General features: G+C 52.0%; 1 protein-coding gene across 4 annotated transcripts in view; it reads right to left on the bottom strand.

Moving 5' to 3' along the window:
- The window catches only part of ELFN2 (extracellular leucine rich repeat and fibronectin type III domain containing 2), a 53,969-nt gene extending 43,135 nt beyond the window's left edge, over positions 1-10,834 (bottom strand). For 2 of the 4 annotated variants that reach the window (XM_074579570.1, XM_074579578.1), the window contains exon 1: positions 10,262-10,777. The gene's annotated coding sequence lies outside the window, so the exon portion shown is untranslated. Of the gene's footprint in view, positions 1-9,996; positions 10,185-10,261 lie in introns of those variants that run through there. The other 2 variants (XM_074579553.1, XM_074579561.1) reach the window with 2 other exon arrangements.
- Positions 10,835-16,660: the final 5,826 nt, after the last annotated feature.

Genomic DNA, 16,660 nt, shown 5'->3' with positions numbered 1-16,660 from the left:
GGCTGCAGCCAGGGGAGATGCTCCTCAGGAGACTCCTTTCTGACCACTGAGCCCCAGTACACTGAGTACCCAGTACAGGACAGAGGGATTCGGGCGAGGGAGGGAAGCAGTCACTGGAGGGATGAGAGAATAAATGGACCAGGGCTTCTGCTTGGTGCAGGTTCACAGTGCGGTGGGGAAGGGACAGGCGCCTCTTGGGACAGGCTGGTGGCTGAGTGCGCAGGCGGCCGGTCAAATCATCTTGGTTGTCACAAGTGAAGGAGCAGCCTGGTGCAGACCCTCTCCCCGGGAAGGAGATGCCCTGGGTGAGAGGAGGGGAGAACTGGTGCTGCCAGCAGCAGCGAGGCACTGAGGGGGGAGCAAGGGCCACAAACTGGTGGGGGCTGCACTGTGTGCCAGCCAGGCTGTGCGAGGAGAGCTCGCGTGTGGCTTGCTGCCCTTCTGCCACCCCGCAAGCCTGACACTTTCTTTTAAAACACGCGCTCGGAAAAGCATGAGACAAAACAGGGGAGGGAGGGAAGAAGAAGAAGCCAAGCCAAAGAAGCAGGGTCTAACGACAGCGCCTCTGGACTGATAATTCACACCTCCAGCAGCACCCAGCAGGCTGGGGAGGGAGCGGGAAGCTTGCCATGGGGACCTGGACCTGCAGGGAGTGGCATTCTGCCTTGTTCCTGGGGCCTGACCCGCGCTATTCCAGCTGCACATGGCTCTGCTGTGCTCAACGCGTCCCTCGAGGCTTCGCAGAGATGCTTGCGCTGGGGGCGACGATCCCTGGAGCGCAGAGCGATATCCCCTGTGCCGTGGCCCTAAAGCACCCGGACGGCACTAAGGAGCCTTGCTTAGCAGAGAGCGGTGCTGTGAGCTGAGGATGCTCTCTCCCAGGGCAGAGTCAGGACGGTGCTCAGCATCAGCCCAGCTGCCTTCACGTGCCCAGAGGAAATGATGGAGGCCCTGAGCAGAGCCCAGCTCTCCCACTTTCCGGCACAGCAAGCTCCCGCTCCCCCAGGCCCACCAGCCAGCCCCTGCCAAATCCATTTGTCCAATCTTGCGCTTTCTACTAATCCTGTTGAGCCATCCTTTAAGTTGCTCTGAGGCAGAGTTAGAAAATACAACCGATGCCTTAAGAAGCTTCCCCTGACCTTGCTCAATTCAAGATAAAGGGCTTTGATTTAAAAAATTACAGTAGGGGTCTGTCACTGATCCATCGCATGGATTAAAGGAAAACAAACAGAGACACAGGATGCAGCCGGTGTCAGGTGAGCAGACAGGGAAGGGAAGAAAGGTTACAACCAGCATGGGGGAGGAGACGGAAGAAAAGGACAGAAAGTGAGAGGGGAGGCAGAAAAAATACCTTCTCCCTCACCATCTCCACACTTGACTACTGGCAGAAAAGCTCTATACACACATGGTGTAATACAACATGTCCCACTTCTTTCCTTGGTCTGTAAGGAAGAGTGAGGCAGCTGCACTGTGCTGTGGGGTGACCAGGCTAGGAACAGGCTGCTGGGGCTGGAGAAGAGCTCCTTGTCCCATGAGAGGCACCCAGTGGGGAGCAAAGACTGAAATCTTGAGGCATAAATGGCTGGTACAGAGATCTCACCACCACTGTCTCTCCTTCTGATGCTGTTCAGGCCTTTCTGCCTTCATCCCTCGCTCCTTCCTTCATACCAAACTTCTCCTCTCATCTCCTCCCCTTGCTGACAGTCCTGTCCCTCACTCTCTCTGCTGCCTGTCCCGGCCCAGGTCACATTTGATAGCATCTAAGCAGACTTTCCACCACTCATCTCTGTCCCCTACAGCCCTTAATTCAAAGGTTACACAAAACAGTTTTCCTCTGTAAGAAAGGTCCAAACAGCTACTGAGGGCACCTTCTTCTTTCCCTGTACCCTCAATATCACAAGGCTGTTGCACCCCACCAGGGCCTTTTTCTTCCTGGCATGAGCCTGTTTCCTCCCTCTGAATCTATTCTGTTTGAAGACCACTCACAAGATGGCTGATGTTTCATTTTTATTCATCTTTTCCCCATCACCTGGCTGAGGGTCTCAGCTAGCCAGGAAATATGAGAAAATCTTATTTTTGGTGAGGGTTTTGTTGCTAAATCTCTCGATCTGCTATAGAAGAGCCTAGTCTTGACCTGGGATCTGACTTTCAAGTGGGCCAAGATGTCCCTGTGCTGTGCTTAAGCCTGAGAACCTCCTTATAGGAAGTCCACATCCTCTTAGCTTCTTCTCACACTCTCCTCCACTGCCCATCACACCAGCAGAATATCCAAGCCATATTTTCCCAAGACCCTCGTGTCTACAGACTGTCCCACCATCGATCTGCTTATCTGACCATCCTTCAGTGCGAGCCCAAATCAGATCTCCATCAACTCTGGCCTTTCAATTCCCTCGCTCTGTATTGACTAGTCCCAACTCCTGCCTGTGCTGACAACCACCACCCACACTCAGAGAAGCTACCCCCACATCCTGAGGTCTACTTCAAAATTCCCTTTCCTATTTTTCAAGCTTCCTAGGATCCTGCCCAGTCCTGTCTCGATGGCCAAAGGCACTCTCAACTCGTCTCAGAGTTTTTGCCCGGCTTCTTCACCTCCTCTTACACCATGCCACTGCAGCTGACATAAAAGTCTTCACCTGTGTGGAACCTATCACAGCTCGTCTCTGCGATGTCACTTCCCACCTAGCAATGCCCCATGTCCTTCTGTCACTATAAAGCTGTACTGCCTTAGCCAAGAAAGAGGCAGGTGATAGATGTGGAAAGATGAAAGGTGAAGGGCTACTGGAAAAGAAACAATACAGACCATAAAATGAGACAGGTCTATAAAACCATGGATGACACAGGAAGGGTAGAGGGGACAGGTGTTAACTGTCTCTTCCCATCCATGAATCAAGGGTCAGGAAATTAAACCAGAAAGTAACAGGTTCAAGACAAACGACAGGAGGTCTTGCATTGCACACTGCATGTTTAGGCTGCAGAACTCGCCACTGTGAGGTTTTGTGAATCTCAAAATTTTCCCTGACTTCAAAAATCCGCTGGAGAAATTCAGGGAAGAAACAAATCCATAGAGACCTATGAAATGTATAACAGATCTTCTAGCACAAGGTCCCTCAGCCACACATCACTGGAGGCTAGAAGAGTGCTCAGAGGAAGTGCTCCAACACAGTGGTCCTGTTTTTGTGCTCTTCCCTCTTTCAGCCACTGTTGGAGATACTTGACTGGGAGGATTTCAGACCTGGCTCAGTAGGGTCCTTCTTATAGTCCTATGGCTTTCCATAACCAGGCTGACCCAGAAGTCACTGGCAAATAGTAGCTATGAGTAACAATATCATTTTGATGCATTTGATCATATTGGAGATGGATGGACAAGGGTGCAAAGAACAGAGCCCATGCCAAGAAGAATTTTATTTTTCTTCTGCCCTAAAGCTGGAACAAGGTCTGAGGTCATTTAAACCAGTCATCCTGGTACAGGTCCTTGCTGGGAATAACATCTGTGTTTGAGTGCTAGCCCCCTCGATGCCTTGTTCCAGAATTTTTAAGACCAAATCCCCTTTCCCTGTTGATAAACACAAAGCCCTTTCAGCAGACCATCTGTAACAGGGCCAACCCCCTTGAATTCCCTTCCATTTCCCTGACCTGTCTATCACACTATTCACAGCAGCCTTTCCACACTAATCCTTTTATTATGATCTGACTCAATTTTCCTGGCCTGTGACTGCAATGGGGAAAAAAAGGAGGGGTATTAATCCTTCTGACCTTGTTGTCCCAATTCTGGACCAGCTGTGACTAGCAATTCAGAGGAGGGAAGACTGATCCTCCTGACCCCACTGTCACCATGCCAAGCCATCTTTGTCTGGAAAGAGGAAACAACTCGCTTCAGCAGGTTCAGCTTGTAACCTCCTAGAGAGTTGTGGCAAAGCCCCTTTTCACCTGCAGGCACTTCCTACAGGACTTCTTCCTAGACTACCGCTCCAGCCAGAGGGGGTGGAGAGATGGAGGGTATAATGTCCTCCACCTCCACCAGACTCCGTTTACTCATTCCTCCCATACCACCTCTCTGCTCCATCCACAGCAGTGTCTGAAGGTTCTCCCCAGCCATGAGACAGGAAATCAATAAAAGGTGAAAGACAATCAAACATCTCTCAAAATTTTCCTGGCCATGCTGCATATGAAGAGGAGGTCTGGAAGATCACTCCACCTCCACAACTGGCCAAGTCTGTTCCCTCCACCCTTTTTCACCACCATGTGTTTCCTTGCTGCAAGCAGTTGCCTCTCCATAAACCTGCCAGACTATTTTATACTCGGTCTGAGCGCTCACACCAGGAAACTCACATGTATCCTCAGAGCCAGCCAAATATTCTCTTTGCTCAGCCTCATCCCATACCTCTGACTTTGCCCATCTCTTGCTACCTTAAATAATCTCTTCCTTTCCTTGGTGTTTACAGTCCTCAAATACTTGTAAACTGTTATTATATCATCATTTAGCCAAGCTCTACATATTTAGTTCTTTTAATCTCTCCTCATAAATAAGTCCCTCCAGCCCTTTCATAATTTTTGTTGCTCTTCTCTGAATTCCCTCCAATTTATCACCCTCGTTCAGCTAGTGTAACACCCAGGTTTGAATGCCAGGTTTTCCAGACTGGTCTCACTAAAACCTTGGAAATAGCATGAATCGGGGTTCCCTTGTGCTTCGAGGTTTGATGTTTCTGGATGTACTTTAGTGCACAGATGTCAGGAAAGCTAACTCACTTCCTACACAAGGCACTCAAGACTATCTCTTAAAGCACAGAACCTCTCCCCAGGGAGAGGAAGAAGCAGCTTCATGAGAGGTGGGGAGAAGAAGATACATGGACAGGTAGGATAGGTGTCCTCCAGCTGAACATGGCACACAACTACAAGTACTTACGTACACACCTCAAGAAGAGACATCCAGCCCAAGAGATGGAAAAGGTGCATATACGTACACATACACGTGTTCACAAATAAACCCACATACAATTACCTGCATCACACACAGGCGCATACACAAATGCACACAGGAACACACATACGTGGATAATACAGACAAAGCTGAGGAGGGAATGACACACATGAGCACACAGATTTTGTGCCCACACAGATGTAATCTGTGCACACAAGAGGACAGGACAGACAAAACCTAGCAGAAAATGGTTCTCTCCCTGTTTACAAACATACATGTTCTCATGCATAAACCAATGTTCCCAGAGGAAGAATAGCTCACGGAGTCCTCATAGTAACCTAAAAATACACAGGCAGCTCTGACCCATCTGGTCTACAGATTGAGTGCATGAGCCATGTAAAGAATGAATACAAACATATGACACCTTGCCTTAAGGCAACTGGTAGCCTGTACACCATCCTGAGGCACAGTCTGCCCATCTATAGCGCCTTCCATGATGATTAGCTTATCACCCAAGCCATTCAGAAGTGAGGCGAGTGGTGAGGAGTATAGAGAGGAAGGAAGGGATTTCCCCACAGGCCAGTTGTGGCAGAGCAAGGCATCCCTCCTGCTACTTTGTGACCCTCTCCCCACGTCACGTTACTGGTGGTCCTTCCTCTCAACAGTATTTGCTCCATCTCTCTGCTATCAGACTGACACCCACAGGGGTCAAAAGCACCCACAGTTTCTTGCACACAGTCCTTCCCCTACAGCTTACCAAAACCAGATGGGTGTTAAGCTTGTGTGTGCATGTCTCCGCGTAGGGAAGAATGGAGGCATTCTTGGCCCCCAGACACATCATCTCACCTCTGTGAAATTCACATTGCACCATCAGTTCCCCAAAGCATCACCTGCAACAAAATTCTATGCTAAAGGGCTGAAGAGCTCGAGATGCGCTCCCTAGGGTGACTGCAGACAGGAAGGAACGGCCCCAGCATATCAGTTGGGTCAGCCCAGGAGGATGAATGGGCATCACCTTCAACAGCAGAACAGATTCTCCTACGGGCTTTTGATCCCGTGCCTATCTCCACGGCACCTGGTGCTATGTTATAAGGTACCATGTAGCCACTGTGTCTACCCAGAGCAACGCCTGGGAATCTTAAACGCTCTTTGCAAGAGGCAACATCCAGGGACCAAATCCACTGAGTCATTCACCCCAACCTGTCTCCTAATAGCTTGTTTCCCACCCCTTATAATGCCGTGAAAAGAGTGACAACTGCCCTTCCCTCCTTCTGTACCTCAGCTGGTCAGCTGGAACTGGGTTTCCTCTTGGCTTATGAGTGTTGAGCAAATGAGGTCATTTCTCCTCAGTGACAGAAAATTAATTGGTCAGTCCTGTCTGTGAGAAAAGTGGTTCATCTCAGGCAATGGTTAGGTACCCCTGAGCCCCCAGGAGACCCAAAGAGCTGCTATAATCCCTTAAAGAGGAGGTCAGGGAACAGCAAAGCAAGACACAAAACTAACACCAGCTGGGGAGCACAGGAAAGCCAGGATGTGAATGCAGCTCTGCTAAAGTGAAGCTGTAACTGCTGCCAGACCATCTTGCCACTGAAGCAAGCACAACAGTCATTGTCACCTCCAAAGTCCCAAGCTTGGCTCATCTGGGGCTTTAAATACAGCCTTCATATGGTTCACAGCTGCAGGAAACCCATCCTGACCCAACAGACAGAAAGGGCTGGAGGTGGGTCACAGCCCTTTGGTCTGCTCCCTAAGCTTTGCACTCTCCTTCCAGCCCAGAAAGGGGATTACACATCCCCCCAGCATGGACTCTAGCTCCTATGCATTCATCCTGCCTCCCTTCAGTAGCTCAACTCCACATCCTCCTTCACCCCTATTCCCACACAGAAAGGCATCGGGGGACACAGAGCCCTGCCCCTGCAGAACCTGGAAGAGAGCTGTAACTCAGCATTGGGACCAACCTGGACAATCCTCACCAGCAGAGCCCGCAGTGCTACCAGGCAAGCTCCAGCTTTCCCCATACCTGCCGGCAGCCTGGGATCCCTCACTGTTCCAGACAGCTCTTTTCCTCCATGGAAGAGAAAAGGAAAATTCCTCTGTTCCTGGAAAAGGGGATATTTTCCTGAAGCACATTTGCTCTGCACCTAAGCTGCTCCTGTACTACTCTGGGGCCCAGGCAATGGTGGGGGCTGCAAGTGGATTTGGGGGACATCACATCCCTTTCCCAGAGCAGGGTGACTCTCATCAGCTCACAAGAGTGTGAGGACAGAGGTGTTCCCTGCATGTCCTCTGCCCTCCCTCACACTAATAGAAGAAACAGCTTAGCCCAGGCTCACACTTACAGGGGACTGAGGGAAAAAACACAGCATTTGGGATGAGGGAAAGAACAGCCGGGTCTCTCTCAGCAAATGTGCTGATATTTTCTGACACAGCTGCTGACAGCACTGGGAGGTTTCAACAGGCCCTGATGTGACCACTAGCTTTTTTCCCAGGTGACCAGTGCTCTCCATCACTCTTCAACAGGGTCAGATGAGGCAGCTGCACTCTGCCTGGAGCTGCAGCTGGCTTCTGACATGACCCAGGTAGGAACAAACATCACAGACACCATCACAGCTAAGCTGCCCTCCCTCTTGCCTTCCCCCTCTGCCTGTGGTTTTTACCTTTCCAATTTTAACCACAAGCTGCCCCCCAGCAAAAAACTACACCCCGTATGCCCCCCTTTCCCAAACGCCCTCTCTACCCTCCAAGCAGCTTCTGCTCCACAGCTTAGCTTTGCACCGGCGCAGGGGATCAGGCAGCATATTCCCAAATACCCGCTTTGCCTGGAGCTGGGTGAAGAGAGGGAAAGGCCACACATCCACCGTTCTTCCCTCGGTGTTATAGTTTTTGATGGGGGAAGAGCAATGAGGGCAGCTTGCTTCATACCGACAAATCTGCATGCTTGTAGGTCGTATGCCCTGAAAGCCAACCACCTCCCATAAAAAAACAATGGGGTGAGGAGGGTGGCAAGTGGGGAAGGGGCTGGGGGGACGGGGAATAAAGGTTTCCAAACTGGGGAAATCAGTGGGATTAAAGCGGCTGTTTCTCACCCCCAGCACTGCATCGGCACCCCTCCATTCCCTGCAGCTCCTTCACTGCTGCTGGTACGGTCTGCACAGAGCAGGGGGAGGTGAGAGGGGGGCTGTATTTAAATATATTAATAATGCATGCTCCATGCAAATGAATCTCCCTTTGAATATTACATTAGTGATGCTGTCAGGCTGCGCTTCCCGGGACCCAGGAGTGACGGTGTGTGTGGGGACCGCGGAGGGGGGGGGAGGGGTGCGGGGGACCAGAAATCCCCTCATACCCTGGCACAGCCCCGCTTCTCCCCCTCCACCCCAGCTCCCCCACATCATACACACTCCCGCTCCGTCCCACATCCCGGTGCTTGGCAAATTCCTTGGCTCGCAGCATGCAATGCAGCCAGGCTCCCCAGTCCCCTAGGCCCCCCCCCAGCCCCAGGGACATGGACCCCCCTCCCCACTCCCTACATAATCTTTGTGTGTCCCCCGTCCCCCCGTCACCCCCCCCGTCAAATCTCAGCAATCCTCTCCCTGCTCCATATCTTGGTTTATAGCTCCCTACCTCCAGGGTGGGGAGAAGGGTTGTGCTCTCCAGCCTTTAGGGGAAAAAGGAGGGGGAGCAGTTCCCAAGTCTGGCCTGCACATGTGCACCCACTTTGTGTGCACACACCGGCCCCCCAGCAGCCGATGCTTGCGTGAGCCCAGAGTGGGTGCAAATGGACCGCGGGCCGTGCACGGCTGCAAGACGCACGCACCCGCAGCGCAGGAGCAATGCTCTCCTCCCCACTGCCGACACCTCCTTCCCTGGGTGCTTGCAAGGATGTTTGCAAGCATATTGTTTGTGCACAGACACCCACCACCCCCCCCCGCCTCCGCACACATACACGCATGCACACATGTGTGCTCGCATGCAGAGGCAGGGGGGGAGTCACACCAGCACACACACGAGAGGGCATTATGCACAGCAGCTCCCGAATATGCTGCCTGCTGCAGCATGAGCAGATTTATGCTGCCTTTCCCCAGCCAGATCCAAGCTCTGGAATGGGAACAGCAGCAGCTGTGCACTCCTGCCTGTCCTGGGATGAGAATAGGATGCGTCTGTTCGTCTTGCTTCCCCACCCCCACGCCTCCTCCTTCCCCCTCCTCTTGCTCCCATTCATTCATTCAGCTTCTCCTCCCCCCATCCCATGCCCCAAAGCAGGAGGATCCTTATGCATAAAAATGTGGGCATGCTTTCCCTGGTGGAATAAATGGGTACGTAGACACCCTGCAAGCAATGCATATACACGTACGTATGCATTTCAGTAGCTGTCCTGGGCCCCTACATAAATATCCAGCTCCCACCACCACACACACACTCTCACACACCCGACAGACACCACGCAATGACTTTTCTGCAGCCAGTCAGCCTCCCAGCAGAGCAGTGTAAAAGCAGAGCAGCGATTTACTCACTCCCCTGCATCCAAAGCAGGCAAATGTTCATACACCAGACACACACACACACACACACACACACACAAACACACACATCACTGTCTGCAAAGGCTCCCTGACAAAGTTTGCAAAGAGGCAGGGAGCAGGGGTCTGTGGGATGAGGCTGTCTCCTTCTCCCTCCCAAAACTGCAGGCACTATGCATATATGCATGTGTATCTATATCTGTATATGCACATGCACGTATGTGGGGGTATATACATATACTTATAGCTATACCTATACATGTATACGTACACACACACAGAAAGACACACACATATATACACATGCATATACATGTCCCCCCTCCTCTTGCAAGGTCTGGATAGAAGCAGACCAGTCAAACCCAGCTGCGTGCAGCAAGCCCTGGACCTATTCAGCATCCCGATCCTAAGCAAGAGCACACACACACGCACACACTCTCAAAGGGAGACCCGTCTCCAAGCCTCTCTCCCTCCCATCACCCCATGTGGGCATTATATCTCTCCCCCCGGCTTTTCTCCCCCCCCCACCACCCACTTCTCCGTCTCCCTTGCACTCACCCCTTGCCTTCATCCTCAGATCAGAGACATCCACCCCCCCAGGGGGTGCATGCACGGGCTGGAGGAGAAAGGCAATCCATCCATCCTGCCCTTCTCCCCCTACTCGGTCCTGCCCCTCCAATCTCAGCCGCTTCTCCGAGAGGCGACACAGACGACAACAGGGAGCCGAGGACACGCGAGGCAGCTGCACAAGGGCTGCACACAAAAACTGTCACACACACACACACACACACACATGCACACACACACGCACATGCACACATACCTGCTTCTGGAGGGGCGATTGCTCCCAGCTTCCATACGGGGCATGACAGAGACGAAGTGGAGGCACAAAAGCCCCCTGTTCTTCAAGCAACTTGCAGCCCTGCGGATGATGGGGGAAGGGGGGGGGGGCCGTTGGGGGTTATGCCCGCACCTTATGTCACCCCTTGGAGCTGTGTTGTCCCCTGCCCCACAGCTGTCTCATTCCTGGCTGCACCTAGGCAGCCCCCCCAGCCACGCACACAGGCGAGCACGACAGGCGGGGACGGAGCAGCAGTCCGGGGAGGGCACGCACAGCCAGAGGATTTGCTGCCTTCGCCGCATCCGCATCACTGGGGGAAGAAGGCAGAAAGGGCTGTATTGGCATTTAAAACGCGAGTGATTAATTCGCCACAGGCTCGGCTGATAGGGCTCCGGGACCAGAGCCGGCACTGCTTCTCCCAGCTGGGAAGGCTGTGACAGGCGAAGGTCCCTCTCCCATGGAGCCAGCTCCGAGCTCTCCTCGCCTGCACAGCCACCGCTCCGGTGCAGGCGGAAAGGGGTGGGCCTCCACCGGAGACATGAGCACGCATGCAACAGCTGCTGGGGAGCTGCACACCTCCGAAATCACACATGCACATGAGCAACAGCTGCTGGGGAACTGCACACGCACACACACACGCACAATTTCCTCACAACAGCTGCTGAAGAGCTACACACAACATGCAACAGCTTCCCAGGAGCACAAACAAGCACCAGCTGCTGGGGAATCTCACACACACACACACACACACACACACACAGAGGCTACAGCTTTTCAGAATCAAGTCACCCACATGAAAACACAACAGCTTCTAGGAACGACACACGTACAAGCAACAGCTCCTGAGGAGCTACATACACACATGTATGCATGCAACAGCTGTACACCGACTGACACAGGTATGTGCAACAGCCGTGGGGAACTACACCTTGAAACGTGCCCCTGCAGTATCTGCGGAGAAAATCAACACATAAAAATGCAACAGGAGTTGGGGGGGACCCAACTCCTTTGTGTGCACAAACACACGCATGCGACTGCTCTGGGGAGACTGTCTTTCGTACAGCCCTTCAAATGAGCGCACACAGAAATGCAACAGCTCCTCAGGAATCACCTGTAACCACACACCCTCATGTGCACGCAACAGCTTACTGGAAGACCTTCCATCTCCCTATGCCCAAACCCACACGTGCCATCGCTGAGGGAGATCTTGCCTACAGTGGGAAACAAAAATCCACCTGCACCAGGCGATGGGGAGCCAGGCACAGCTCAGCCCCCAAAACATGTACACGGGCAATAGCTGCTAGGAAACCACCTTGCCAAACCCATGGTGACTCTTAAGAAATGACTCCCCAGCCCCTTCGCAGAAAGCACAAGCGTACACGACAAGCTAGACATAAATAATCCCTGCACAGACATGCAGACGCACGGACCACAACTGAAGGGACACAGAGCATCCCTCGCACTCACCGCAGCTGTGGAGGGACTGCCTGTCTCACCCAGACACACGCAGACATGCAACAGCTGCAAAGAAACTTAGGAACATGGGACATTGGATGGGAGCTGGCTTCCTGGGATGTGCAATCCACTCTCCTGCTATTCCAGGCAACCACATCGTGTAATCTTGCTCAGAAACCTCTCAAGGTCCATCCTAGCGCTGTGAGACTGTTTGCTCCCTGCTCAGAGGCTGTGCTGGCCCCTGGCCGCTCTGATGTTAGAAACCTGCCCCAGCACCTACGTTTACTCATGACCAATTCACACCCACATGTTCTTGTGCCGGTTGACTGTGTCCTTCACAGTGGCACACGTAGAGGTTGCAAGATCAAATGGAGATGCTCTGAAACCTCTGCTTGCAGCTGAACAGACACCACCTGCACCCCTGCCTGGCACAAACATACACACACGCTACAGCTGGGTAAAGACATCCCCCTCAGCATAAATACCAACATTTTTGCAACAGCTTCTAGGAAAATAGACACCTAATCCTGCCACCTGCAGCACTCACAGGCACACAGGTACAGACATGTACCCTCTGATGGGAAACTAATTACTTTCTTCATGCAGTCCAAGAACCGTAGAGGAATTACTCTGCCACACAGCCCCCACTGGAAGTAGCACTATTATTAAAAGCTTTATATGGTGATGTCCAGTTGCGTCTAAAGAAGTTCACCTGCGTCCCACCTCCCCAGTCTGCTCATTATTGTACAAGTGCAGAACGATGTAATTACCCCATCTACCTCACACGTGCAGACCTATGGAGGAGAGCGAGCTCCTTTGACCCTCTGCAAATTTTTCTCTCTGTTGGGAGAGAAATAACCTCACGGAAAACTAAAACCCAGCAAGTACAGGACTGCCCCTAACCTTCTCATGTGCATACGACAGCCTCAGAGAGAGGACACCAAGCCCATAAACACAGTACAGGGCGCAAACAATCAGTAGCCCCAGGGGAATGAGTTGCCTCCCTCAAAACACAAGCAACAAGTGCAAAGATCCCATCTACATTCTTCACAATCAAATCCCAAAGGTGTAACAAAAGTAGCCACAGGCATCACACACCGCCTTGACGGCATGAAGCAACAAGCTGGTCCACCGGGTACAAACACACAAGGGCATCAGCCCTGTTGAAATTGACACATAGGAAGCTTGTTCTATCCGCTTTTACCCCAAACCTGCAAACCCAAGTGGAAAAAAACACACAGACACACACACACTCCTCAGAGAGACAAGAGGTGAGCAGCTGTGAGGACACTCTGGATGTTCCCTGGACCATTTATAGATGTCTATTCCCAGTGGATTAAATGACAAAGCTTCTAACTCCACCTGGGGTGAGAGGAGAAGGCAGCTTCTCTTGGCAACTAAAGACTTTGATTTCCTTGGCTTTATCACTTGTGACCATGGGGTTTTTCCTCCAAGCTCTGTTAAAGCTAGAAGATAAAGGAACAGAGACTTGCTTCCATCTTTTTCTACCTCCTCCAAGAACAGACACTATCTAATCTTGGAGGACATTGAAGCTGGAGGAAAGTTTTCCAACTCCAAATCAATGCAGGATTTGCTCCTGCTTGAGTTCCTACAGGGTCATCTTGCAGTCTGTTCGGGATGGGTCTCCAGAGGCTCTCCTGCTGCCACATATCTGTTCTGGACTCAGAGGTGCTGGGGCAGGATCCTTGTGCTGCCAGGGCCTGTGGGGTTAACATGGACCTTGCTCATACTCTCGCTGACCCAGGAACAATACTTAAATTCAGCAGAACAGCCCCAAGAGACAAGCAAAAGCAAGCACCACATCCTCAGTGGTGTGGGACATTTGGGTCCTCGATATGATTGGAAGCCAGGCCCCTGATGCTTATTCGTCCCTTTGCAGATGATCATCCAGAGGGTACAGAAGCTCACCCCCATGTTTGTTTCTCAAAGGCTCTGACCTTGGCAAAAGCCCTAGAAAGACTCTGTTGTTTGTTACTTCTCAAGTCAAAAAAAAAAAAAAATTTCACCAAGAAAAAAGCCTCCTAAGGACGTCATAGGTACTTTAAGTCAGCTGCAGAGGCGCCTCACTCCTTATGTCCAGCACTACAGAAGAAAAATCACCTTCTAATTCTTTTGTGCTGCTGTCTCTGAGACCACAAACCTCCAGCCAGGCCTGACCTCTCTGCCCGCTTAACAGGGGTGGGAACAGCCCCGAGAAGCACCTTGGTTTACACCTTTCTGCTCAGCTGCTGCTCTGTTGGGCTGCTACATCCTCTAAGACTGGAGATGCTGTTAGGGGTGAACAAGGGACCTGACCTTATTAGAGCAACTCCCTACTGTTATTCCAACATATGCCAGGGAGCTGTTAAATCCCGGAATACCCCAGAATCTGGGAGTCACAAAGGTGATGAGAAAAGTGATTTTTAACCCTCGGTGCCCAGACTGGGGAATACTGGAGGTAATGTTCAGCGTAGACGGTACCTCTAGGGAATAGGAACTGGGAGCACAGATGGACATTCCCCCCTCTCCTCCATCATCTGGCCCGTATGCCATTTGCCTGGGTGAGGAGGGAAGAGTCAGGCAGGGAAGGCAGCCACGGAGTCTGCCTGCGCTGCCTTCCCCATGTGCTGCCAGGGAACGGAGTCTCGCTGGGAGCGTTTCCAGCTCACGGAACTGGCAGATCGGCCCTTCTCCCTCTCTGCCTCTTCCCCTGCCCATCTGCCCGTCTCCCCCAGGGATACAACCGGGTCCCACGGCTGGGGAAAACGGGCCCCGGGAGAAGGCTGGGCTCTGCCCTCGCTGCAGTCAGAATCTCTCCGCTGATCTATACTGCGGTGAGCAGTGACAGATTGATTTTACAGCTCTGCTTGGAGCCGGCCGCTGGCCCTGGGCTGTGGATGAATCAGCTTTCTCTGGGCCTTGGCTTTTATTTCATTATTTTCCTGCAACTTCCCTCACAGGGATCTAAAGAGAGAGCAAGAGGCAGAAAGACGAAGTTGGCAGATTTCCTTCCCTGCTCGTGTGCTCCCAGCCTTCCAGCTTGGCTTTCGGATGCCAGGAGGAGGGAGGGAAGGGATTGTTTTCCAGGGACTGACAGCTGTCAGGAATAAAGACATGAGGCTTCTTCTACATGGGTAACTGCACATTGCAGTGTTCATGGGAGACGGCAAGTTCTGCGTAAGCGCTACGTAGCATGAAAGGTTCCTGCACTCCTATGCCAATGCCTCATTCCTTGCCGAAAGGAGGGGAGCCCATTGTTCATTACAAGGAGCAACATGTTTGGAAATAACATCCTATGGATGCATTGGGCATTAATCTGCTCAGAGCCTCCAGCGTGGAAGTTCTTCCAGGTTCTCCCCTACCAGCTGTTGCGCACCGCTGTCTCCATCTGGAGACAGGGTTGCACACCGCTGTCTCCATCAAGCTGAGAGGTCTCTGAGCATGTCACAGCTAGGAGGTTCTCCCAGGATGAGGAAGCACCTCCAGGCATGGAATCTACCTTCTTCCCCCTCCTGGATGTGGATGTTGTAGACATTGCTCAGGGGGAGCCAGGCTCAGTCCCAATTCTGTTGATTTTTGTGCCGTCAAGAAGAAGAGCAACAGTGAACTCAACCAAGGAGGGAGCAGTGAAATTAAAGGGCAGAAAGCTGTTAGTTTTTCCAGCCCTAGTCTGCAACCACAGTGGGACAGTTCAAGCCCTCTAAGGCCCCAATAGCAGAAGGCAGTCTGGAGCAATTGGTGTCCCAAGGAGAACAGAGAACAGAGGGACCAAGTCAGCAGGCAAGTATCGTGTTCCACTCCACAACCCCAACACCTCAGGAGTGAACAGGAGCAAACATCCGCTCTATCAGACTTGCTGCTGAAAAATTCCTTTCTCAGTGCTGAATATCTACTCAAGGGGTCCCCCACCTGTGCTGGCACCTGCCCTGCAAGAGGAGGAGTAGCCAAGGGAACACCCCACCAGTTTGGTCTGCTCCAGCTTTCTTCCCACCCACTCACCTACCAAGAGGGGCTTCATATCACCATAAGTGGTAAATTCATCGCAATGGGTTCAGGATACCTTGGAGCCTTTTCCTGCCTTGTCTCCAAGAATATAGACTGCCTGGGGAAGGAGGGTTCCTCAGAAGAGAAATGATAGATTTACTGAAGATGGACAGCTAGGACATTATATCAGTGGCTTTCCCAAGCTCACACATATCCTTTCTCTCTCCACCTGCCCCTGTGCAAAGATCAGAGAGTGGCCTTGAAATGGCTGGAATGGCTCAAACGCTCAGAAGGCAAGGGCCATTTGATCTGTAAAGATCAAGGGGTGGGAGGGGAAAGGGAGGGGAAAGGAGGGAAAGGATGATGGGAAAAGCAGGAGAGAGAGGTTTCCCAGAGGTCTGTCCCAGCGTGAGGGAGGGAGGCAGCAAAGTCCATCTCATCCACTTTGTGTAATCTTTTAATCTCTTAGTTTTCAATCTTTCACATCAGGAATGAGACACATCATTAAGAGTAGAAGAAATCCCAGTTGGAAGGAAGATGCGGATGGTGAAGGAAAGAAAAAGATGTCTTATTTCTAGGTCTTCTGCCTTGTTCCCTTTCTCTGTGTCTCTCTCTCTCCCCCTTCCTTTTTCCTCTGTGCTTAGAAGCAATAATACAGGTAGTGACCTGGCACACCCAGAAACACCCTGGGGGCCTTGGCATCTGGAGAAAGGGCAGTGCCATGGCCTCTGTGTGATGCAGGTCAAGCCGTCCCATGGTGACAATCTGCGGGGGCACAGAGGCACAAGGCTCGGTGCCCCAACTCATCTTGAAAGGCTATTTCGGGGCTAGAGATGAACAGCAAACATCGCCAGCAAGGTCTGTCCTTGTCAGAGTCAGGGTGACCCGAAGAAGCCAGCCCACCCCTGACCGGACAAGGAGAGACAAGTTTTTGGAGGGCAA

This window comes from Larus michahellis, chromosome 1 (genome assembly GCF_964199755.1).
Source record: "Larus michahellis chromosome 1, bLarMic1.1, whole genome shotgun sequence".
In the NCBI taxonomy this organism is placed as follows: domain Eukaryota; kingdom Metazoa; phylum Chordata; class Aves; order Charadriiformes; family Laridae; genus Larus; species Larus michahellis.
This window is presented reverse-complemented; position numbering and strand designations above follow the sequence as displayed.